Source organism: Dromiciops gliroides, chromosome 3, assembly GCF_019393635.1.
Source record: "Dromiciops gliroides isolate mDroGli1 chromosome 3, mDroGli1.pri, whole genome shotgun sequence".
Lineage (NCBI taxonomy): Eukaryota > Metazoa > Chordata > Mammalia > Microbiotheria > Microbiotheriidae > Dromiciops > Dromiciops gliroides.
This window is the reverse complement of record NC_057863.1, coordinates 147975524-148001713: the sequence shown is the minus strand read 5'-3', so window position 1 is coordinate 148001713 and position 26190 is coordinate 147975524. Positions and strand designations below refer to the sequence as shown.

Below are 26190 nucleotides of genomic sequence, written 5' to 3'. Positions count from 1 at the left end.
TGCTAAATATCTTGGCCATAGCAACTGTGGAAACCCCCCCAAAACACAATTCCCTCAGCGATGTGTAGCTCTTTTCTGCTTCTATAATATTAGTGGCACAAAGCACAAAATGAAACAAAGAAAACCAAACCCAAAACAAACCAAGGTAGAATGTTGCAATAAATATATAACTTTTAAACCATATATAGACTTCCTTGTCAAAGAACCAATGAAGCGATACCCTACTGGAAAGACTGGACCATACCATGTTGCTATTCTCACTATTGATGAACACAGAAGGCATAAGGAAGTCACAGCTAAATGGAAGGATAGCTCACAAAATACAGGTTAATGAAGGTGCTTTCATTCAGGTACTCAAAGGCAACAAGAAAGAGCATTTCACAGGAGCCTTGGACATCACATGTTGCAGTGAATAAAATGAGCATAAGGCAGGAAAGAACCATGAAGGTAATTGCAGTTAATAAACCAACATCTATTGCTGAGGATAAAAAAGAGGTTAAAATCCTAAAACATAATTTTATAAGAGTCTCTAAACTAAGTCAACATATACCTTGAAACATGGTATCTGCAATGCAAAGATTGGCTCAACCTCCTCAAGATTAAATAAATTAAAATAAATAAATATACTGGAAAATATAGTTTGGGATTACAAAACAAAAGGTAAAGGCTTGAAAGTTTACTACTCTATCTTCTAAGATATTTATTTCTAATTCTTCTAATTCTTTCCTCAAGAGCTTTTATTTCATAAAAAAGATTTCTTGCTTCATTTCTTCTACGTATTTGTATAGTTCTGATTTTGCCTTTCATTCTCTACTTGAAGTTATAAAGTTAGATATATAGTAATTGTTGATGCTGATCAAAGTCTTCCTTGATTTATTCATCTCTTCAGCTTTAGTTCCCAAATTCGAGCTTTGTGCCCGGGGCCTGGCTCTGTCACTGTTTTGCTCTTGGGGTGGGTAGCCTGCCGTACTTGGTCTCTGGGTTCCCTGGATTGTTCTGTGGACCTATAACTAAGGGGGTTCGATCCCCCTGGATCCTTGAAGTTTAAAGCATTTATTCCTTAGGGCTGTCTTTGGTATCTCAGGAAAGAGTGATAGAGACCTCAGGGCCCCTAAGCCTGGTCTCTGTAGATCTGAGCATTGTGGCACCATGCTGGGCAGCACTGTGTTGTGCACTGCCTGTTGCTGCTCCTTCTTGGGGCTTTATAGTTTCCTGTCTTGAGTCTTTCTAAGTACCCTGGAACTTTCTCAGGAAAACCATCCACTCTTACTGCCTCAGGACACAAATTTTTGTAGGGTATGTGTCCCAGAGCAGATTTGGCTGGAATCTCCTCCTTTCCTATTCCTCATTGACTTCTGGCTGGTGTTTCATATAATTCTGGGCTGGAAGAAGTGGTGTTATTTCTCATTGGATTTATTGATCTTTATTCAGTCTGATGTGAACAGGAGGGTTTAATGGAATAGGCATGTGGAAGCTAGGTAGCCTGCCTCCTATCCAAGCTGTCATCTTGTCTAGAAATCACCCTAGTACTTTATTTAAGAGAAGAGCTAGAATGGATCAATCAACAAACATTTATTAAGTGTCAGCTATGTTCTAGGCATTGGGCTAGACACTGAGGATAGAGACAAAAATGATAGACTGCACACTCTCAAGGAGCATATATTCTAATTGGAGAAATTTTATACACACATATATCATACACACACACACATATATATATTATATACATGCAGATATATACACACATACATATGTATACACACATACACATATACAACCTCAGTTTGCCTTAAAAAGGAAAGAAACCATTCCAGTATCTGCCAAGAAAACCCCATGGACAATGTTGGCATGCTGAATGACAACAGCAGCAACAACAACAACACTATATATAAAATATAATACAAGCTAACTTAGGGGTATGTGGGGATAGGCACTAGGAGAAAAAGAACTAGGAAAAACGTCTTGCATTTTTGAATTTTCCCTGTCCCTCATTCCCTTATATCCAATCACTTGCCAAATTCTGTCAATCTTATATTCACAATATATCACTCATTAATGCCCTTTCATCTACTTACATTGCCATCCCTAGTGCCCATCATTATAGCTCCCCTTAACTATTTTAATTGATTTTTAAGTAATCTGTATCCTTTACTTTCAATCCTTCATATATCTGCCAAAATAACGTATCTTTCTTAGGAACAGGTCTGACCATGATGCTTCCCTGTTCAAAAGGGTCCTATGGGTTCCTATCTATCTATCTATCTATCTATCTATCTATCTATCTATCTATCTATCTATCTATCTATCTATCTGTCTGTCTGTCTGTCTGTCTGTCTGTCTGTCTGTCTGTCTGTCTATTCATTCTTTTACTTTTTGTGGGACAATGAGGGTTACATGACTTGCCCAGGGTCACATAGCTAGTAAGTGTGAAGTTTCTGAGTCCGGATTTGAACTCAGGTCCTCCTGAATCCAGGGCCAGTGATTTATCCACTGCACCACCTAGCTGCCCCCCCCATTTATTTATAAGATAAACATTTAAGAAAAATCTAACCCACCTTTTTTCCCCTATTGCATTCCCTTCCACAAACTCTATGTTATAGCCAAACTACAGTGATCTCATTTTGCCCACTCAGGCTGACCCCATGCTTAGAATGGGAACTTCCTTCTCATTTCCAGTTGTTGAATTTCTTCTCACCCTTCAATATCTTATTCTCTATGAAACTTGTTCTTATTTGTCTTTGTCTGGATTTTTCTTTTTCTCCTAACACAATAGCTAGTGTCGAATATTACAGTATCATAGAACTTCAGAGTTGGAAGGGACTTCAGAAGAAATTCAGCTCAACTCAAAAATGCAAAAGAAATCTATGTGCAGCATGACAAAGAGTCATGCCAGACTTGGCTTAAGGACTGCAAGTGAGGAGCAAGCCCACTACCCCATCCCTTGTTGTTTGGGATAGCTCTCATTGTTAGGAAAATGTCCCTTCTGTAAACTCTAATTTTGTCTCTTTGCAACATCTCCCTATTGTCTCTAGGTCTTTTTCTTGTAGTTTTGTTAAAGAAGTCTAATCAATCATCCACATAACAGTCCTCAAATACCTGGGCACAGCCATTGTGTCTTTTTTGTAACAGATTTGTTTTATTCTTTACACTTCCTCATTCATCTTGATTCAGTCATTAGTGTTGCTTTTTCTGAAGGAGCATCCTTCTGTAAGTCTTGCCTTTCCTCCTTTAGGCTGACAAAGTACAGTGGAGCATCCGACACAGAGAACCACTGTTTGTGCATGGCTGAAGACAGTGGTGATTTTATAGCAGCCTGGGCACTTTACGTCCATGAAATACAAGGCACCAGGTGCTTCTTCTTGTGTTTCTGCTCCTCCTCCTTGGGAGAGGGGTGCAGGAGATCTTTCGTGAGGAGAATATTGGCACGGGGAGATCTTCACTGCTGGAAAAAGCAGGCATTGTGTCTTTTTTATATATGTGTTTTATCGCTTACCCTCTTTAGAATATTAGGTCCTTGAATAAAGAGACTGTTATTTTTCATCTTTTTAGTCCCAGTACCCAGTGTAGTGCTTCACAAATAAGAGGCACTTAATAAATGTTTAATTAAGCTGAGGCAAATCATGGTTTAAACAGGTTTGGGGGCTCTGGCCTGGAAATACGATCACTTTGTGTATGCTGTACAACATTATTTCTATAGAAAAATTATGAATGAATGAACATTGGAACATAACCTATTCTTAGGGTAGAGATAGCCTGTGTACATGTTATTCTGTGTTTGTTAGTGGTTATTCAACAAAGAAAAATTTTTTAAAAGTCCTTATGAAAATTAAACTCTGAGTAACAGCTTATGAAGTTTGCCATATTAAAAAATGTGTATATGACCCTCCATTTATAGAACTCTGTCAACGGTTCCTATATCCTATAATATAAAACTCTAAAAACGTTTAGAGGTGAAATATCAATTTTCCTCTCTAATTTTTGCTTTCACTTGAGGTGGCTGCCTGGTAAGACTTCCACTCTGAGGGCACAGTGTTTGACACCACATTTAATTCTTTATGAAAGAGACACATTTGCTCTTTATACTCTGCCTTTTGGTCAACTTTCCTGTTTTTTTCTCACTGTATTTATTTTTACACTACATCAAAATGGGGATAATGTTTCTTTTATTGAAGAAATCAGTTAAGGGGAATTCATCTGTATTGTACCGTGGTTTCTTAATTGAATAATTTCATGGCATCTCAGTTATGATTATTTTGGGGATTATTATTGAGGTATCCAAAAAGTACCCATCATTTCCATTCCACTAACTAGTTGCTCCATTTTGATGAGATTCAGATCCAGAGGCCTATTTTCCCTTGATGTTTACTCTAGAATCATTATTAAAGCAAATCAAGAAATTATTAGTTGCTCTGATTTTGGCAGATTTCCAGAATGTCCAAATTATTGAAGTTGCCCATCACCACCATATTATGCCTTTGTGCCAGACTCTAGAGCTTTTCCCTGAATGTCTTAACAAATTCCTCTTTTGTTCTATCTTGCCTATGGTTTTGGGTTCATGACCATTTCCTTAATTAAGTGAGCAAATGGAGGTCATGTGAAATGACAAGGAATTTCAAAGAAATATTTGATAATATTTTTTAAAAGTACTTTTAAGCTATATTAGGAGCAAGAAGAAGATTGAGAAAAGGAAAAGAACCTTTCTTGGTGTAGACGGAAAAACAATAATAGACAACAGGGAGAATAAAAACTTTGCAACTCTCATTTTCCTATTTTAGCTATAAAAGAAAATGATTTTCAGATGGAAAAGAGTAGAAAAAATGGTTGACAAAAATTTGAAGTCCAAGATAAGCGATGCTTTATTATCATGACATTTGACTGTCCCAAATTAGTATAATCATTCTAGCCCAAATTACTGTAATCCCATTGACCCAGACAAACTACTTCCTTTGTTACTGTAAAGAACAACAAACTTTCAAGTTGTAACTGATCTTCAAGGAATTTTACTGAATGCCCACGTAAATAGACAGATATTGAATTAATTTTCAAATAAGAGAAGGTAGATAATTAAAATTAGAGGTTCAGCTTCATTTTTGTTAAATTCTATAGTGAATTATTTTTTAAAAGGATGGAAAAAGTTGAACATTGTAAGTCACACATTTCACCAGTTAACTTCATTTCATTTTTTGGTAGTTACTAAATGAATATATGAGAAGACTGACTTTGACTAAACCATTTCACATTTCTGTACAAGACTGAGGAAAGTGTACAGAATAAAAGTACAATTAGGTGGTTTCAGATTTTTTTGACAGACCTAAGGAAAAAATGTTGATTCATGGATTGATGTCAACCATGAAAGATATCTAAAAAAGTACTTCAGTTCCCTGCCCTATGAATTGTTCAGTTTCACATTTTTACCAGTGTTCTAGATGAAGTTGTATTTGTCAAATTTATAAATGACAAAAAATAGTGGGGGCGGGGAGGAGGACAGCCAATATGTTGGATGACAGATTTGGGATCCAAAAAGATTTTGATGGTCTGACACAGTGGGTTGAACCTAACAAGGTAAAATTTAATAGAGATATATGTTCAGTCTTGCACTTGAATTCCAGAAATTCTTGGAAGGAGAGGTTCAAAATAATTCTTGTGAAGAAATCCTAGGTGTTCTACAAGACAGCATGAATCAGCATTGTGATATAAAACTAAAAGAATAAATCAATTCATAGGATGCACTAATGGAAGGGCAATGCCTCAAACAAGCATTTATTAAGTGCTTATTATCCAGAATTAAAGAGCTTCATGACACTTCCTGGCCACAGAATTATCATATGTTAGAGCTAGAAAGTATTTCATGTCCTTCCTTTTAAAAGACACCTGAAAAAGAATCATTACTGTATTATATGGAGGGAGGGATTATTCAGCCTATTCTTGAAAATCCCCAATGAGGAGGAATCCTTGACCACCTGATGAAGAGCACACCACCTTGGATAGTTTTATTTATTGGGAAGCTTTTCCTAAAGATTTCAAGCTTAAATTTATCTGTTTTCAGTTTCCACCCACTGATACTAGTTGTGCACACTGAGGCCAAATAGAATAAGTCTAATCCTTGTTTCATATGACAGTCCTTAAAACACTAAAAGATAGCTATTATATCCCAGCTGAATCTTCTTTTCTCTAGGTTAAAATCCCATCTTCCTCCAGTCAATATTCATATGATAAACAAGGCTCTTCATCTCACCTTTCTCTGGACAACCACCAGTTTATCACTGTCTTTTCTTAAATGTGATGCTCAAATTCCCACATGACACTTTAGATATTGTCTAGGAAAAAGTACACTAGGACTATCACCTGACTCTCAGAAGCTATAATTTAAGCAACTCAAGGTAGTAATAGCTTTTCTGATTGTCATATCCCTTTCTTACGCATATTGAGATTGCATTCAACTAAAGCCATTGTATACTTTTTCACACAAATTGCTATCTTAACCATATCCCACCACCATGTAATGCTTATGAAATTAATTTTTGTACCCAAATACAAGACTGTTTTTTCCATTAAGCTTCACCTTTTCAGATTCATCCCTATATGTTAGCCTATGAAGATCTTTTTGGATCATAACTGTTGTTTCTTCCAGCTGAAGCATTGTATCCAAATCTGGGTAGAAGGGACATGGACTGGGTAGAAAATATCCAGAAGAGGGAATCTGAAGCCTTAAAGTAACTAGAAAACCATGTCACATGGGAGTCATTCTAAAGGTCTCAGAATATTTAGCTTGAAGAAGTTAAGACTTAATTGATACATGATAGTAATGTTCAAATATTTGAAGGGCTGTCACATGGAAGGGGCATCAGACTTGTAACACTTGACCAGCAGTGGGGGTAGTACTAATATGAAAGTGGATTTTGATTAAGTAAGAGGAAAAAAATTCCTAATAATTAGATTCCAAAATAGAAAGTACTAAGGTAGTCAATTTCCCCATTACTAGCAATGTTTAAGCAGAACCTCAATGAAACATTTGACCAGCATGTTATAGCAGAGAATCATGGTTTAGGTAGGAATTTAACTAGAAGACTCCAGGAGTCTTTTGTATCTCTAAGGTTCTATGGTACTAAATATATATTTTCAAAAGACAGCATGGAAAAATTCAGTAAATTAGAGAAAATTCAGAATAAATGACTAATTTTAATATGATAAGGTTTGTGGAATTTCAGTGATGCTGAGTAGATATTGGGAAATTGGAGGGGAGGAGAAGTTTAAAAAATGGACTATTTACTACAATTGTAAAATAATCAATTTGAATTATTTTGCATAAAGGGTATATATTAAAATTAATATCTCAAAATGGACATGAAATTAATTTCAGATTCTCATAGGATGAATGTATAAATTGTAGTTAAAGGTCCTGTAATTTTCTGACTTAAAGAATAAACCAGGATTGGTAGAGAAGAGAAAGTATTATGGAAATGTATTTCATCTAAATGTTATAGAATCTTCTTATTTATACTTTGTTTTCTTATGAATATAAAATCATCCTTGCCCTCCTTGTTGATGCCTAATAAAATATCAGTATGACTGCTTTAGGAACAGATCTGAGGGCTAAATATGTGCAGCACTGAAAATCTGATTATAAATCTCTTTCAAGAGCTACAAAATAATGACAACCTAGGGTTTGCAACAGCTGCTGTAGTTGAATAAACCATGAACTTTATATTATCAAGCAAACATCTCTGCTGAGGAGTTGGGTACAACTCAAAGCTGAACAATATTAAAAAATAATTTGTTTTTTATTAACCATAACATTCTGCAGAATAAATTAAAAGTATCTTTTGATGGGCACTGTACACTGGTTTAAATGTGCTTTTAAATTCACCACACTGCAGATTAACTGACCTCTTTAGATGTTGCATAGTTTCCCTAAGAATCAAAGGTTCAATAAGCCTAAAGCTTGCCCTATAAAACTGATTAATTGGCTTTGAATATGGTGATATTTTACTTCTCTGTTAGTAGACAGGCTCTCCCTTTGGGCTCAATACCTTTTGACACCATATGGTTATGCATAAAATGCTAGTACTATGGCTTATTATGGCCCGAGAGACAAGCTGATGAATTGAGCAAACGTGGCTCATCACTGGTTATTTCAACACTGAGTTCAGGAAAAGAGAAACATATTTTGAGAGCACCACAACCCAAGGAAGAGATCTTGTAATTAATGAGACGACCTGTGTTGATGTGATGCAGCAAATAAAACATGGCAAGGGGAGGGAAGAAGAAATGTAGAAAGTGACTTGAAATGTAAAGCCTTATTATTGCTGTATAAGGTAGGATGAATTTGTCTAAATGACCAAAAGGACACTTCTAGGTCTATTATATATTGGTATATCATGTCCTATCTAGAAACTTCAACTAATTCTATTTATAGATCCTTGTCTTATAGTAAGAAAAGGCTTCCATGGTTTTCCCACAGTCATTTCAAATTCATACACATGTGAATGAGCAGGGTCTGAAATGATTTATTGTGATAGTATTCTCTCCTTCATCTAGGTACATAGCTAATAACCTCTGGTTCACAAGATTGGGAAACCAGGCTTGATAGATTTCTAAAGCTGTTGTGGGAAGAAAAGTAGGATAGTAAAACATACTGAAAATACTGTCATGTGGGTGAGAAAATTTAGAACCTTGGGGTATACTTTGTTAGTCTTTATAACTATGTAAATTGTTCTTTTGAGATTGTTAGGTGAAAGCTGGAACCATGACTTCTTAAAAAATTCACTGATGATTTTTTCTTTGAAATAAAAGAAATTTCTAAAGATACCACAATGATATCATACTCCACCTCAGTAGTGAATCAAAATGAGTTAAATTATATTGTGATTGCAACTGAACATGTCGCTTTCCATATTTGGATTTTAATGATTGTTAAAATAATGTGTTATTTTAACTTTGATAATTTCTTACCCGTATTTCTTAATATATTTGATTTTAGGATTTTTCCCCACTTAGTATCATAGTTGATTATATTGTATATTTTTTGCCCTTTCATCACCTTACATTATTTCATAAAGTATTTCTTTGTTTCTTCAGATTCAAATATTATTAATCATTCCTTCCAGATGTAAAGAATTAATTGTTATTTGAGGTTTTCATGCTTCAGCGTGCACTGGCCTGGGGCTCCGCAAACCACACGGTGCTCCACCCACTGGTTGTAGCTGTTGCCAGGGCTCTGGCACCTCATGTCATCACCACTCGCTGATGCCTACATGGGCCTGGCAAAATTATAATGACTGGAAGCCTAGTGAGGGCAGTCCTGTGACTGTCAGAGTGGCCATCCCATTGGCTGGGGCTGTGTGGGGTGTTTCTAGGTTTGGGGGAGGTGAATTGGGCATTCTAGGTGGAAGCTGGAAAGCAACAGGCATTTTGCTGCATATTTTCAGCTGATTCCTGGGCAGTGGTATTTTTTCAGGTATTATAATTTCCCTTTCCCCATTTTATTTCCTTTCCCTTGATCCTACTGATCCTGTTTGTGTTTTCTTTTTTTTAAGTTCGTCCTTGTTAAAATAAATCATGCTCTGTTTTGAGGGAGGCTGCTGATCTCCTACCTTGCCCCAATATTGCGGAGAGCCTCTTAGCTAGCACTCCCCAATTAAAAAATTGGTCCCCACATAGAGTAGTTATATTCCATTACATTAATATATGACTAAGGTACAATTCAATTATTACCCAGTCATTGAACTCATTGTGCATAGATATGTATGTCTTTGTGCATATGTATATATGTGTATATATGCACATATATGTGTATGTATGTATATTTATATATGTGATCACAAATATTTTCACTACAAATGTTTTTGTATAAGACTCTTCCTTTTGTCAGTAACTTTCTTAGAGGAGTAAAGAGTGGGCATGACTCTAGTAGCAGCATCTGATGTCTGGGTCAAAATTCATATATTTTTAGTAATTTTTCTTTCATAATTCTAATTTATTTTCTAGAATAGTTAAACTATTCACATCTCCATTAGCAGTGAATTAGTGTGTCTTTCTCCTTATGGACCCTTCAGCTTTTGATATTTCCATCTTTTACTAACTTTGATAATTTGATGAATGGGAAGCTATGCATTAAAGCAGAAAAGTGGCTGGCTGTTAAGAAGATGACCAAGGGGTGAAGTGAAACTTAGCTAGAACATTGGGCAGGTGGGGCAACATGAATCATTTTGATTTCTCTGATTTCTGGTGATTTAGAACACTTTTTTATAGTGTATAGCTTGTATTTCTTCTATTGAATAATTTGTTTCCTCTATTCTCTCTCTCTCTCTTTTTTTTTTTTTTTCAGTGAGGCAGTTGGGGTTAAGTGACTTGCCTAGGGTCACACAGCTAGCAAGTGTTAAGTGTCTGAGGTCGGATTTGAATTCAGGTGTGCTCTATCCACTGTGCCACCTAGCTGCCTCTCCTCTATTCTCTTACAAGCATATCCTATGCCCTATTTCATTCCTTGAGAGCAACTTGAATACAGGAAGAATTTGACCAAGTTCACTTACAAAAGTCACATACATCATTGAAACATCCTAGGAATTTGTATAAATGAAATAATAATAATAATAATAGGAACAACAACAATAATAATAGGAAATCAAAATAATAATGAAATAGGAGAAATCCCCCACATCCACATTCATCCTTATGATGGTACTGGTATAAATCCATTGGAAAAATAAAAGAAATAGAGACCACAAATTACAATTTCTGAGAAGCCCTTTATACATCTATATTTAGGGGAAAACACTTTCCCTAAGAAGAGAACATTGGAATCATACCTAAATGAGAGCAGAGGGTAAAAATATAGAAGTTCTTTTAGTTTTTCTTCTGATTATTCAACCTATCAGTCAGGTACTTAGTCTCTTAGGTAAAGATGAGGATTTCAGTTTTAGACATATTGAATCTCAGATGATTCCAGGGTGTGAAAATGAAAAAGCCCAATATGTGTATGAAAATTCAGGATTATTGCATGGGATATAAACTGAACAAGTACTATAAATTGGAATAGGAATAGAGTAGGAATAATAAGATTGGGCCCCTTTGTGATAGTTGAAACTGTGAGATTGTTAGGGGCAAGATTTTAGAGAAGAGTGGGACAAAAAGAAGAAAATACTAACACTAGGATATACTTGTGGGGTTTCTACAATTAGGAGGCAGGAGAAGGGTGAGGACTGAGTAGAGACAGAGAAGAGTTGTTAAGAAAAATAGTGACAGAATGACAGAGTGATTAAGGAGGATGAGAACTGAGAAAAGGTCACTGGGTTTGATGATTTAGGAAGTCATTAGTAGTCTTTGAGAGAGCAGTATCAACAGAGTAGAGAAGGAAATGGAGTTATTAGTGTAATTTCCAGTTATTTCAAACTATTCTGCGGATGTTAAGTTGTACTAAACTTGATTCTTTCTTCTTTGCCAGAGAATTTTTATTCCACAACTACAAATGTGAAATGAGTCTCCTTCACTTGTATATCCAACATGTCTCAAAACCATCACAGAGATTTCCATATGATGCTCATTCGCGTGGCTGGTTACATCTAAAAGCAGAGAGGGCCGCAGCATACAACTTCTGCTATAAGCTACATTTTTGAGTCCTCTTTAATCTAGCTCTGACTCTTTTAAAATTAGTTTTTATTTGAATTTAAATTTTAATTAACATAAATTAATTCATTGGTTAATAAATTAATGGAAATTTCCTACCTACTCACACGGGGGTGGGGGGGGGAAGAAAACACAATTCTTTATAAAAATAAAGCATAGTTAAAACAAATTCTGTGTCCCAGAAAATGTATGTCTTGTTCTAAATCCTAAATTTATCACTTCTGCTAGGAGGGAAGTAGCTTACTTCCTTACTGGTCCTCTAGAATCATACACAGTTATGTTATTGATCAGTTGTTATATCCAGTCGTGATTCTGCATAGCTTTCCTCTATTTAGAACTGACCACGAGAGTCTTAGGTTGTTTTCTTCACATTCCTTTGATATTATCTTCTACTGGTTACATTAGGAACTTTATTCCTTAAGATGATTATGACTCTACCCACATCCATACTTTTCTTAAGAAATGCTTGTGCATAGTCACTGCTTTTGATGCTTTTCTTTGTTTGAAAAATAAGTAGATTTCAAAAGGATCAGAGGATAACCACAAGAGATGATTGTGTTCTAAGTCAAGGTACTAGATGGAGATATGCAGACTAAAGAACAAAACAAAAACTGTATTCCATTCTCTTTGTGGATAAGGGGCATTGAAACCCTGCTTTTTCATAGGCATATGCAAAATCAATTCCTCTATAAAGCCTTTGTTGGGAGTGGGAAGTCAGAAAGGGATGACAGTGGGGAAGGAAATGGAAGGTATTCTGATGAAACTTATTTTGGGGGGAGGGGCAATGAGGGTTAAGCGATTTGCCCAGGGTCACACAGCTAGTAAGTGTCAAGTGTCTGAAGCCAGATTTGAACTCAGGTCCTCTGAAATCCAGAGATGGTGCTTTAGTCCACTGTGCCACCTCGCTACCCCCCTGAATAAACTTTTTGTGGAAAGATAAGTTCAGTAGTAGATTGATGGAAATGGGATTTTTAGCTTCCATGTCTGAATGTGCTACTTGAATTTATATACTTCTTTCTGTAATGCCATGTCATCCAGTACTATCTCTTTAATCAATCACAAGGTAGAAATTCTCCCAATTTAACATATTTCAATTCTACAATCAATTATTAAATATCAGGTTTTTCTGAAACCATTTTGCTCATCTTTTCTTATGGCACAATATTATTCCATCACAATCATATACCACAACTTGTTCATCTATTCCCCAATTGAGGCATCTCCTCAATTTCTAATTCTTTAACACCAGTAAAAGAGCTGCTGTAAATATTTTTCTATATGTACATTCCTGTGCTCTTTCTTTGATCCCTTTGGGATACAGAATTAGCAGCATTATTCCTGGGTCAAAGGGCACACATAGTTTTATAGCCTTGTGGTCATGGTTCCAAATTACATTTCAGAATGGTTGGATTAGTTTACAACTCTACCAACAGTGCATTAGTGTCCCAATTTTCCCACATCCTCTGCAACATTTACCATTTTCCTTTTCCATAATATTAGTTAATGTGATAGGTGTAAGGTGGTATCTCAGAGTTGTTTTAATGTTCATTTATCTAATTAATAGTGATTTAGAAGCAGTTTTTCATATGACTATAGATAGCTTAGATTTCTTCTGAAAACTGTTCATATCCTTCGAGTAATAACATATTCTTATAAATTTAACTCAGTTCTCTATGTATTTGAAAAATGAGGCCTTTATCATAGAAACTTGATGTAAATTCCTGCCCCCTCTGCTAATTCCCTTTCCCCCATTTTCTAGTTTCCCTCTAATTTTGGATTGATTTTATTTGTGCAAATCTTTTCAATTTAATCTAATCAAAATAATCCATTTATATGCTATAAATCTTACAGTTTACATTATCTATTGCATATACTCTATCTCTTATGTGATTATAAATTATTCCCTTATAAATCTGACAGGTAAAAATGTCTGTGCTTTCTTAATTTGCTTATGATATCATCTTTAATGCCTAAATCACATACCCATTTTGACCTCATCTTGTTGTATGTTGAGATGTTAGTCTATACCTAGTTTCTGCCAAACTGCTTTATACTTTTTTCAGCAATTTTATCAGATAGTGAGTTCTTATTTCAAAAGCTTGGATCTTTGTGTTTATCAAACATTAAATTATTAAGGTCACATATTATTGTGTATTGTATACCTAATCTAGTCTACTAATCCACAACTCTATTTCTTAGCCAGTACCAGATTGTTTTGATGATTATCTCTTTGTAATACAGCTTGAGATCTGATACTGCTAGGCCACCTACCTCCACATTTTTTCACTGATTCCCTTAATATTCATGATATAATAATCGACATTCCTTCTTTTATATTCAAACATTTGCAAAGGCTCATCCCCAGTGGTCTTTTGTTCCCACCATATAACCACAAAACGTCCAGAATTTCTTCAAAGCTTAGGTTGTGGCACATCATGTAGGAAACCTATGCTAATCCACACAGTTGCTAGCTTTCATCCCTCCCCTCAGAAATTTTATATGTAGACATATATATATATATATATATCCATATCAACTATGTTGATCTCTATCTCGTGTGTGTGTGTGTAAAATCATAGATCTAGAGCTAGAAAGGACATCAGAAGCCATCTAGTATAACTTTCATTTCTTTTTTTTTTTTTTTTTACAGATTTTGAAATTGAGGCCTCTGGAGGTTAAGTGATGTCATTAAGGTCACACAGGTAGTAAGCATCATGATGTTTCCTCATTAGAATGCAAGCAACTCAAAGGAAGGAATTGTTTACTTTTTGCCTTTGTGCACCCAGTATCTGGCACCATGCTTAATATACTGTAGGTACTGAATGAATTAAATTGAATAGAACTAGGGCAGTTGCTATTTGAGTAGAGGAGAAGGGAATGCACAGGAGAGAATTTTCAGGATTTGTTAACTCAGTGTACATGAGGGGAATGAGGGGGATAGTTAATAATAGTCAATAAACATTTATTAAGTGCTCAGGGTGTCCTGGGCACTGTGCTAAGCTCTGCCTCTAGAAAATGAGACAAAAGAGATTTCTTGACATAAAGAAGCTTACAATCTGAGATGAAAGAGTCAAGGATGACTTCAAGTATGTGAATCTTGAAGACTTCCCCAAGATTCCTAGCCTTGGGTAGGGGAAAAGAGAGCTGGTATCTGAAGTTATGCCATTGCTCCAGTGTAAACCATAAAAGATATCTCATCACAGGTTTATGGAGCATAGTTTCTGTACCATGAATCAGGCATCTAGACTCAGTGAAGTTTTTTGGAATCGCTGCAGAATTTATCTTTTTTCTGTAAGGCTGATGTTTAGCTAGAGGCTATAAATGAAGTGACTGAGTGATTATGAAGGAATTACCTGCTATAAATCAGAACCAGAAGACTGTCCTTTGTGTGTTCCTAAGACTCAAAAGTCTTGAGTAATGGATCAGTGGTTACTCTGTAACAGAACCGCGAATCTGGGGCTCTTCTACATTAGTGAAGAAATTCTCATTTGCGGCAGAAGAGGTTTTATTAAAGATTTTGTAGAACTAGGCTCTTCAGGTATAATATTTGAACTTTCATTTATTTTTTCTTATAAAAGGTATAATTATAACTGATTTCTCCCAAGCATTGGGGTAGGAAAGAGATTAATAAAGTATATGCATCATAAGTTAATGTTTATACTTATATGAAAAGAATTGCTTTGGGGAATTAGGCAGACAGGATGCATCTGCTCTTGTGAGAATGACAATTATCAGGAAGAGAGGAGATGGACTTTATCTACCACATGATGACTTTTGACTATAAAGCCTGACTAGTGGGTACTCCAAGTTCAAGCCATTGAATGTCTACTGACTCTTATGGCAGTGTACAGATCTACTAGGGCTCCCTCTTAGGTAACTTACCCTTTAGGTAACATGGGATAGTCCATGTGTGCAGAGAGAGAAAAAAGAGCTTAAAAATTATCATCTTGAAAGTCTTGAAGATCTGCATCATAGAAGGACAGAACTTCTTTTTAGGGATATAAATTATCTAGTGCTTTATAATCTGCTTTTCCAACTTTTCCAGTCCAATGTGGGCAATAAAGCTAAAATCTCCACAAGTATGGATAGTTCTTGGTATTTATGTTGCCCTTTGACCCTGACCTGTGGGAGGCCATGGCTGGAATATATGTTCCTAGGTAACTACTTATCTGAATAATATTATCATTATTCATAATAGCAATATAGTAATAATGATATTTCTTGTTTATGCTTCTTTACTTATATTATCTCATTTCATCCCTGAGGATGGGACTTATTTCCCTAATTTTGTTGATAAGAAAACCCAGACAGACAGAGGTTAAATGATTTGCCCAGGGTTACACAATTCGTAAGTGTTTGAGGCAGGGTAGTGAACTCAGGACTTCCTGACATTGGTGGAGTGAGGTTCAACATAGAAAGCAGGAAGTGACTGCTATCAGGCTGATAAGAAGGGAAGACAGAGGAACATTTAAAAAAAAAATCACAAAGGTCCAAAATGAACAGCAGCCTGTAGCTGCTTTAAGCAAAGACAAATAGCCTTATGTATCATGTTATCCCTTCTTGGTATAATTGTATTATACTCTAGTATGAAAAATAAAGTTCAACATAGTTATTGTCAATATAAAAAAAGATTAAACTATGTTTAAAAAGACAGAGAAATATGTAGGTACATTTTATTTATTATTATTATTTTTTGCAAGGCAATGAGGGTTAAGTGACTGTCCCAGGTTCACATAGCTAGTGTCAAGTATCTGAGGCCGAATTTGGATTCAGGTCTCCCTGAATCCAGGGCTGGTGCTTTGTCCATTGTGCCACCTAGCTGCCCCATGTAGGTATATTTTAGAAAGATGTCTATTAAAATGGTAACCCTGCCTCCTCCAATTGTTACACATTTAAAGCTTCTAGAAAGTTATCTAGGAAAGTTACACTTTATTTCCTAACAGTGTTGAATAAAATGTTATGGTAATCATGTTGTATATGCTTATTAGCCTATTAGTTATAGAATTTCATTCAGTAGATATCTTATTATTTACTTATAATGATTTTTATTTGTAATTGTATATCATATGTGTATATCAATCTCTAAGTATAGTACTTACCTTATTTACTATCAATGTGTGTAGCTGTGGATGGCAATAATGGTACAAGACAACATCCACCCTGTGTTACAGTTTAACATTCTCTCTGGGGTTCCCATTTGGAAACTCTGCTACCCAGAGACTTCAGATGGTTAGACCTTAAAAATCAAATTACTGCATGCAGACATGTCTACTGCTATACTGACAGAAAGGTTTGCCATGCAGTACCTATCAGCATGGAAAAGCATGTTTAAAAGCATTCATAAGTTAGAAAAGCTCCAAATACACTTACCTATCATTTCTTAATTCACATGAAGGTAGACAACCAGTGTGATATCTGAAAAATCACCATAGGATTTGAAATTGCCATAAATCTAGTTCAAACTGGTCCCAGTATAAATTATATAAATTGAACTTAGATCAGTCAGGGAAAATGGATTTAATAAAAAAAATAGTATTGATTATTTTTTGAAAGCCTTAAGCCAAACAAAATTAGTACTCTATAGATCCTCTCCCCAACAAATGATCTGTGGTCTCTTCAGTAAGGGCTTTTCCCACCAACTACATCACAAACAATTTATAGTTTAGTGTATACATTCTAGTGAGTTGTTCAAACAATTCAGGATTCAGCAGATAATTCCTAGGCAGCTGCCCAAGTCACATAGTGGCCAATTGACTTGCCCATGGTTATATAGATACTAAAACCTCTCTGTAGTCACACAGCTACCAATTGTCAGAGGCAGAATTTGAATCTGTACCTTTTTGACTCTAAGTCTAGCACTCTATCCACTATGAAATTTTAACTGTATGAAATCCCACTTGTGGAGAGAAATATCTAGGTGGGACCAAAAAAATACTTAATTTTTCAAGATATAATAAATTACAGGGTGGGCCAAAAGTCATGAAGCCACAAAGGTGTTTCAATATTTACTAACTCCTTAATTTTTTAAAAAAATTATAATGCCATAGCATCATATATAGTGTATGTATATGAAATAAATATATGCATATATTATAAATATATACATATTTTATATGCTCTAAATATATAAATAAATGAATATAAATTTCATTTATATGAAATAAAGAAAAATGATTTTCAAAAAGTTATTAAAACAGATCCCTTCTTGACTTTTGGTCCACTCTGTATAAATAACTCTTTGTTGATCTATAGTTTGGATATTACTTTTCAGCTTTATCAAAGTCCCAACTAAACTTTTTTTTAAAAAATCATTTTTGTTAGTAGTGAGAAATTTAAAATAATAATATTTTGCCCAAAATAGGTTACCTTCATAATGACCACCAGTTAATTGGAATGAAAAATCTGAAATAGGATTAGCACTTCACTTTGGAGAGGGAAATAAAACAAGATCAGAAGTATCACTCGACAGGCTTAATAAAAATTCTGTCCCCAAATGGATGTTGGCCTTAAAGTTCGTACCAAATTTTCATGGGCCAAGGCTACCAGGTGGTGCAAAGTATTGGAGGTCCAATTTCGTAGAACTTTTGGAAATGAATATTTGGAATGCATATTAACGTATGCCCTCCTATCACGGGCAATTAATGGACATTAAATAGAGGCCTTGGTGGTAGTAGATTGTGCCAGGCTTGTTTAAAATCTCCATCTCCTGCACAACTACCTAACTGTTGGAATAAAAATATGGGTTCTCACCCATGCTATTCCCTCTAAAGGAACTACATTAGCTCCCCATTGCAAAAGGGTAAAAAAAAAAAAAAACCTATTTTTTTTTTTATCTTGTAAAGTTGTTCACAATCTATCTTCATCTTGTCTTTCTGAATGTCTATATTATTCCTCCTCATGGACCTGGAATTCCAGCCAAAATGGTTTACTTGTGGTTCTTTTTCCAAACTATTATGCTTCCCATTTGTGTATTGGCCTGGAATAGATATTCTCTCTTATATAGATATTCTTCTTGGTCTTCATAGGTCCCTTCAGAGCTCAGCTCAGGTAACACAGGCCTTTCCTGATCCCTGCCAATACCCAGAGGTGTTAGTCCCCCCTCTACCAAATTACAGTTATCCCTTCCACTTTGTGACTTTGCCTATCATGGTTTGACCTATTGCAGAAAAATTTAAGAATTAAATGGGGAATTCTTTGGGAGTTTTGCAGAAACTGCAAATGACACACGAATGCCAGCAGACAACACAGAATAGGTTTAGAAACTAAGAAATGCGTAAAATATATGTATGGTATTGGATAATATCAACCCAAATTTTACAATAAAAGTACTCTAAACACCCCATAAAAGAAAAAGAAAAAAATCAAACTTGTTCTTTGGTATGAAGGGAGGGCCAAGAGGGCAGCTAGGTGGTACAGTGGATAAAGCACCAGCCTTGGATTAGGAAGACTTGAGTTCAAATCCAGCCTCAGACACTTGTCACTTACTAACTGTGTGATCCTGGGCAAGTCACTTAATCTTCATTGCCCTACCAAAAAAAAAATAAATAAATAAAAAATAAATGAAGGGACTCTCTAGATTGTGGCTGGGTGGAGAGAGGGAAGGAGGTGTGGTGCCCTTAACCTCTGTGATGTGGAAGGGATAACTTTGGTTTTTTTTGTGTATTTTTTTATATTTACTTATCTGCAGCTACTTAATTCATATTAAATTGTGTCAGGAAGACTCTGGACAAGTCATTAAATTTTTATATGTCTAAGGCTACTCACTTGGACTTATATCCTGAGTGATCAAGGAATTATGTTTAGAATCAAGGTAGTTACATATTCTAAGGAAATCATAAAACCTTCATATTTTCAGGATAGAAGCTTTAACTTTCTGGAGGCAAAAGTACTTGCAAAAAGCCAAGTTTTGATCTAAGGAAATAAAAGTTCCTTAAAACAATATTTTTCCATAGCATTTTTTTTTAACCACAAGCTCTTTGTTTTGCTGTTATCTGAGTAAGGTTGTCTCTATTTGGAAGTTTTTGAAGTTCAAATCCTCCTGTCTCCAATTGCTACTACTACTCTGGCTAGGTTGGGAGCTACTCAGTGTTCCCAGAATCCCACAGCTATGGTGTTTGCCAGTGGGTATGTGGATTTTAGAAGATGTCTTTTGTTTGTCTAGCTTCAGTCTGCTGGTCACTTAGAAGATGGGCAACAATATTGACAAAAGAATTTTTGTAAAAATCACTATGACATTGCAGCCTCATTTTTATCAGAACTGAGTACTTTTATCAGGCCATTGAGGAATGTGTTACTGGAAAAAACAGAAGGGAATAAAAAAAATCTACTACTTAAATGCATTCATTTAATTTTTTAAAAAATTGTACCCAGCATTCTATATAAGAAATAGAGAAGCTCTGATTGTCTTGCCAGTTAAGCTTTTTAAAAAATGAGCAGCAGTAATAATAATAATAATAATAATAAAAATAATAAATAATAATCCTTCCAGTGGCTGTTATCACTATCCTGTTTTTATTAAAAAGAAAACCAACAGGGGCAGCTATGTGGCATAGTGGATAGAGCACCGGCCCTGGAGTCAGGAGGAACTGAGTTCAAATACAACCTCAGACACTTGACACTTACTAGCTGTGTGACCCTGGGCAAGTCACTTAACCCCAATTGCCTCACAGAAAGAAAGAAAGAAAGAAAGAGAAAACTAACACTGGAAATTCTGCTGCTATACTCCCTCTCCCAAACATAATATAAACTTTTTTACTTTTTATGTTTAGGGCATGTGGAAGGATGATATTCAGCATTTGTTAAGGAAAAAATGAAACACAGTTGAAATAAAATGTTGTCCCCCTAAAAAGTAATATTAGAATGACTTTTATTATGAATGGAAATTTATGGAAAATGTGGTCCATGGAAGACTTTTATCCACAACTTTCTATGTGATTTTCTATTACTCAGTATTTACCATGAATTGTAACATCACCAATCACTGTCCCAGCTAGCATTCTGCCTCTTTATATTTTTAAGTATTTTTGTTTTCATTCTATTTTGCAAGTAAAGCTAATTGAAGCTTCCTAGTCTCCCATTTCAGTATGAAATTCTCTCTCTATTCTCATTGGATTTTGCCTTTATTCCCCCCGCCCCAAGTGCATTATTTCCATCCTTTTCCCCATTTAATGTATCATCCTTTCATATGGGACAAGAGAAGGGGCCTCATATGCAACATGAAATAGAAAGGCTTATAAGGTGAATTTTCATCTGAGTGGAAGCCCAACACTTTTTTCCTGAGATTGTAATGTGCAACCACAGCTTTTGGTAATACTTGAAATGCAAAAAGGTTAAAAGCCCAGTTTTATTGTCCTTATCAGCAGTTCACATTTCACCACCTACACTTTGTTAATCTATGAAAACCTAGGGAAGTTCTCTAAGGAAAAGTATTGAAGGATACGACTTTAGTGAGATCCAATAAAAATATGCTCCTATTTAAGAAGCCATACCATCATTTTCTTATGACACAAATTTAAAATTATTTTTTCCTGGAAGAAAATTGTTTTATCACAATAATTACTGAAGACTTGTAACAGAAAATTTGTAATATAATGACAAAAATTAATAGCAAATGTAATATGGATTGCCACTCCCATAAATGATCATTGACATGTCAGAATTTCATTAATATTCTTACTCTTAAGCTATTTACTCTTGAACCATACCCACCCAGGAATTTTGTCTCGGTGCAAGTCCAACTCAAGCTGGATCTCAGCTTCTCTTATACTTACCCCCCTTCCACTGGGATTCATGGTATGAAGGGCAAAACAGTCAGAATGAAGTGGCTTTCCTTGCCCACATTGCCAAGGGCCACTGGGGTCTCATAACCAGGCCTTGTTACTTCATACTGCCTCCTCCCCATCTTCTCCTGAAGGTATCAAAAAAAGATTTTGCATGGGTCTTAGTGTTAGAAAATCCAATGAACATCCCCCAGAGTAGCAGGGTTGCTACCCTGTTGTCTCAATTAAAGTTGCTTTATTCCTCAGCTCATGGCTTTCATTTATTTCAGGACTTGACACTTGACATAATGTTTCTGAGCACACCTGTATTTGGTGTCCCTCAAAGCAAATTGATGGCATCCTTTCCATGTTTTTTTTTTTTTTAAGGTAGAATAGATTTCCTTCAGGAATAACAATGGTGGCTGAATTTAGGGAGAAAATGAAATAAGAGAATAATGTTATTGAGCAGCAGTGTGATGTGGTAAACAAATATTGGTACTAGAATAAAAGAAGGTCTGGTTTCTTCTCCTGCTTCTCTGCCACTTACTATGTAGCTTAGGAAAGATAGCCTAACCTCTCTCAGCCTCAGTTTCCTCATTTGCAAAATGGAGATGCTAACACTGCCACTGTGGAATTCAAAAAAGTGTGACCTGCATTGAATGAGCCTTCAAGAATCAAAGAGAGAAAACTCCCTTCTCCTACCTATGTCCTATGGTAGAAAGACAGGGATGACTCCACAAAACTATTCATTCTCTTGAACTGCTTGACTGCCTCTAGCATCTTAAATAAAGCCTCCAGAATAGTATCCAATCTTTACCCTGATGATAGTCAGCTACCATTCTAATTCAACAACAACAACAACAACAATAACAACAACAACAATGACAGCAACAAGGACAACAACTCCCAAAACAAAAACAAACAAAAACTCCAAACTTTTCACATTTTGTTAAGGGTGTAGAAAGCTTTGTACTTAATTAACATATTAATTTTTGATAATTTAATCTGTTAACTGCCCCTTATTTCTGTGATTATATCAAAGTAGATGAAAGGGATAAGGAGTATGTGGGAAGGGAAAAAATCAGTCCCCTCCACACAATCCATTATAGTAAGAGAAACAGATTCTCGTTAAATAATTTTTGTGATTCTTTATAGGAAAACTGATGATTATGTAAATTTTACATTGTTTATAATTAATTAGAGAGGCAGTGTGCTGTAGTCTTCAGGTGTCAAACTCAAGCAGCTTGCCCAAACCAGATTAAGATATTATTAGGAAGGGGCAGCTAGGTGACGCAGTGGATAGAGTACTGGCCCTGGAGTCAGGAGGACCTGAGTTCAAATCTGGCCTCAGACACTTGACACTTACTAGCTGTGTGATCCTGGACAAGTCACTTAACCCCATTTGCCTCACACACAAAAAATATATTATTAGGAAATATTTACCAAAATGAGTAAAAATACAATATGACATGGATAATGTTAATTTGTGGTTTTTTAAGTCAATATGTGACCCAGTTACTATTTCAGCTGGATACCACTGGTATAAAGAATGAACCTACAAGTCAAGAAAACCAGGGTTTCAGTCATGCATCTGATACTGACTGTGTGACATTGGGCAAGGTACTTCACCTGTAGTCCAAGTTACTCTTTATGACTATAGATTGACCAACTGCATTGCTAAAGGGAGTCCCCTACATCAGTAGGTCTCAATAAAAAGAAAATCAATAAATGTGAGTCCTGGTCAATCTATCCAATTCTAATCATGCCCAATTATAAGAACTTCATTTTTCTCCAACTACTGATGGAGATATAGGGGTCAGAAAAGACCTGGAAGATAAATCTTCATGAAAAGTCTAACAATGAAGATCATGCAGTATGCTATTCATCCATGATTTCCTTTCTACCCTTAGAGACTGCTCCATTTCTAGATTTGGCCAAAAGGGTGTTGAATAGAACTGAACCTTTGGACTTGACTTAGAAGAGAACCAAACATTGGTCTTCGCATATTCCACTAACTGGGGATGATGCTAAAAGGGATCAGGAATAAAACTTTTCTCTCTAGTGCTGTTCCTTAATTAATAAATAACTTGGGTCCTAGAGAATGACATTTAGAGATTGGTTAATAATAAGAACATAACAATGTTGTAATTACAGTTTGTTAAAATCTCTGATATTAGCATTAAAAATACTTTGTAATCAAATAGTTCAGAAATACTTAAACTCCAGGATTACTTGTTTTTTTCTAGGATTCATCTGTATAAGGAATATTCTATGGTCTATGAACTGAATACAATTTACTTTGTATTTGCACTGGACAAAATATATGCCTAGAGAAAGTTATGGTATTCAAATTAATGTTCAGTGAAGGAATGAATCTGTATCTCCAAATCTGATTATGACTTCTCTATTATATTCAACCTGTGGTAATGTAATGTGTGTGACCATATACTTGAACCAAAGAAACTTGGGGGAGAAGATGAACTTCAGATACCTTACAGAATCAGAGATCAAAAGATCTGTCCTATTAATCTTTAAACCAGAGAAATTCATCTGTCTGCCCCAGTGCCTAGTGTCAATCAATGACTCAGCTTTAGCTGGATTATGGTTAAGCCTGAGTGGCCATGCAAGAGGGAATCTCAGGCAACTGGTCTTCAAAGAGTTTGATATTCTAAGACCCAACATGAAAGAGAAAGATGTCTGGGATTTACCTGTATAACAAAGAAATCTTAGTTGCATTTATAGCTATAGAAAATATAGTATTTTCCATTTGCCTTTTAAAAATGTTTCAGGATGATAAGTAGTAGTACAAGGTTAATGATTGGAGAAAACTTTCTTATTGTCTTTTCATCTAAGTGCATTTAGGAATTTATTTTTCCTTCCCACAAAGTGCTAGGTCTGAGATTCCTCCTCATTTTGGTGGTAGCAACCTGGTGAGAACATCAAGTCCTTTTGTTAAGAAGATAATACAGGAATCATCCAAATGGAAAATTTAGATTCTCTTTCTTGAAAGTTTGTTCAAATTCTATTATGATTGACTTTTGTAATGTAAATTTATGAGAGGTGGGTCTATGTAAGCTTTTTGATATCATCTATAGTTTGGCCATTGGGAGTTAAATAATTCCACAAGGAGACAGTTTTATAGTTATTTTACCCCATACCAATGATTTCATCAGTGTTTGTAAATTCCCATCTGTAGATAAGCAACTCCTTGGTAATTTACAGATTTAGAGAATTAGGGAGATGGGGAGTCATCAAGAGTTTGAGAGATTCCTCCTAAATCACACGATTATCATGTGTCAAATGCTGGATCCATATTTTCTGAAGCCAAGGGATGGCTCCCTACCACTATGTATGCATGCCTTTCTGATTCAATTGTGCAACCCAATGATGGTCATATTATAGTTGCTACTTATTGAGGACTGACAACATTCAGAATATATACATGGAACATGTAGCCTCGTGTGGTTAACTCATTATAATCAAAAAGGGTTGGTTACAAAAGAGTTCCCTTGAATCAGGAACAGACTTTTTTTTTCCAAAATAATTGTGTACAACACATTCCCTACTTTTTGAGATCTTGCATATGTAACTTGCATGATAAACTTATAACTTATAGGTAACATAAAGTCTTAATTAACTGTAATGGTTAGGAAATCAGGTGGTCTTGTTAATTGAATTTTCTAATTGACTGATGATTGACCACTTATGCCTGTAGTTACAAAAATGTAACCTGGCAAAAAAATGGTTTTAGTGGCAATATCCTGAAAGCCCACAAGGTGGAGATATTGCCCCACTAAGTAGCCTATTAAGCTACAAACAGATTTTACAGTTCTCACCACCCACCCCTCTGATTCTGAAGCTAGGAGTTATTTTAATTTTTAGTTGAAAAATGAGTAAGAAAATTTTCCCAATCCTTTTATTGTAGATATTTCAATATATTCAAGGTCTCTGACTAGATGGAAAATTCTAAGATTTATGACCTTTTAGCTTGTTGAGGGTAATGCTTTATGTTTCTTCTACATAGTAGGTGCTTTACAAAGATATGTTAAATTGTATATTTACACAGCACTCTATTGTTTTCAAAGGGTGTTCACTGCATTATCTCACTTGATCTTCAATTCAATTTCAATTCAATAGACAAAATAAGTCTTCCCAATTCATAGATCTGAGTAGAATACTTCAGTAGCTCCCTATTGCTACCAGGATAAATTCATTTAAAGTCCTCCACAACCTGGCTCTGGCCTGCATAAAATATACACATCTGGTTACACTATACTTTTATAGAAAGACTGAGAAGACATCAGTATAAATGAAACTGCTTAGCTCATAATACAAAAATAATTACAAAACAATGCTTCTTAATGAACTAAACAAATGGTAGGCATGGTGGGGTATGTGTGTAAATGTTGAACAAACAGATTTCTACAAAAAAAATTTAAGCAGAAATACTTTGAAGTTCAATCTGCATTATTATTATTTTCCCCCATCACTTTCTAAGTCTTGACAGCCAACAAAGCAATAAATCAAGCCCTCATTTGCAGTATATGCTGACTTAGGAAATTTAATTCTCAACAAAAATTTAACAATGGGCTCTTAAAATGATGTAAGCAGACTCAGCACAGCCTCTGGCTGGGATAGGGGATGGTGGTGGTTAAAACACTGAAAATTTAACAATGGAATTTTGAGCTGATTAAAGTTTCCTCAGCACAGCCTCTGGCTGAGATGGGTGGTGGTGGGGTGGTGGTGGTTAATAGATAGTCAGTTACACATTCTTCACATACAGTACACCCTGCTGTGCCTGGCATTT

General features: G+C 35.4%; 1 pseudogene; it reads right to left on the bottom strand.

The window, feature by feature from the left end:
• Positions 1-3167: 3167 nt before the first annotated feature.
• On the bottom strand, positions 3168-6640 carry LOC122747263 (annotated as a pseudogene).
• Between the last annotated feature and the right edge of the window lie 19550 nt (positions 6641-26190).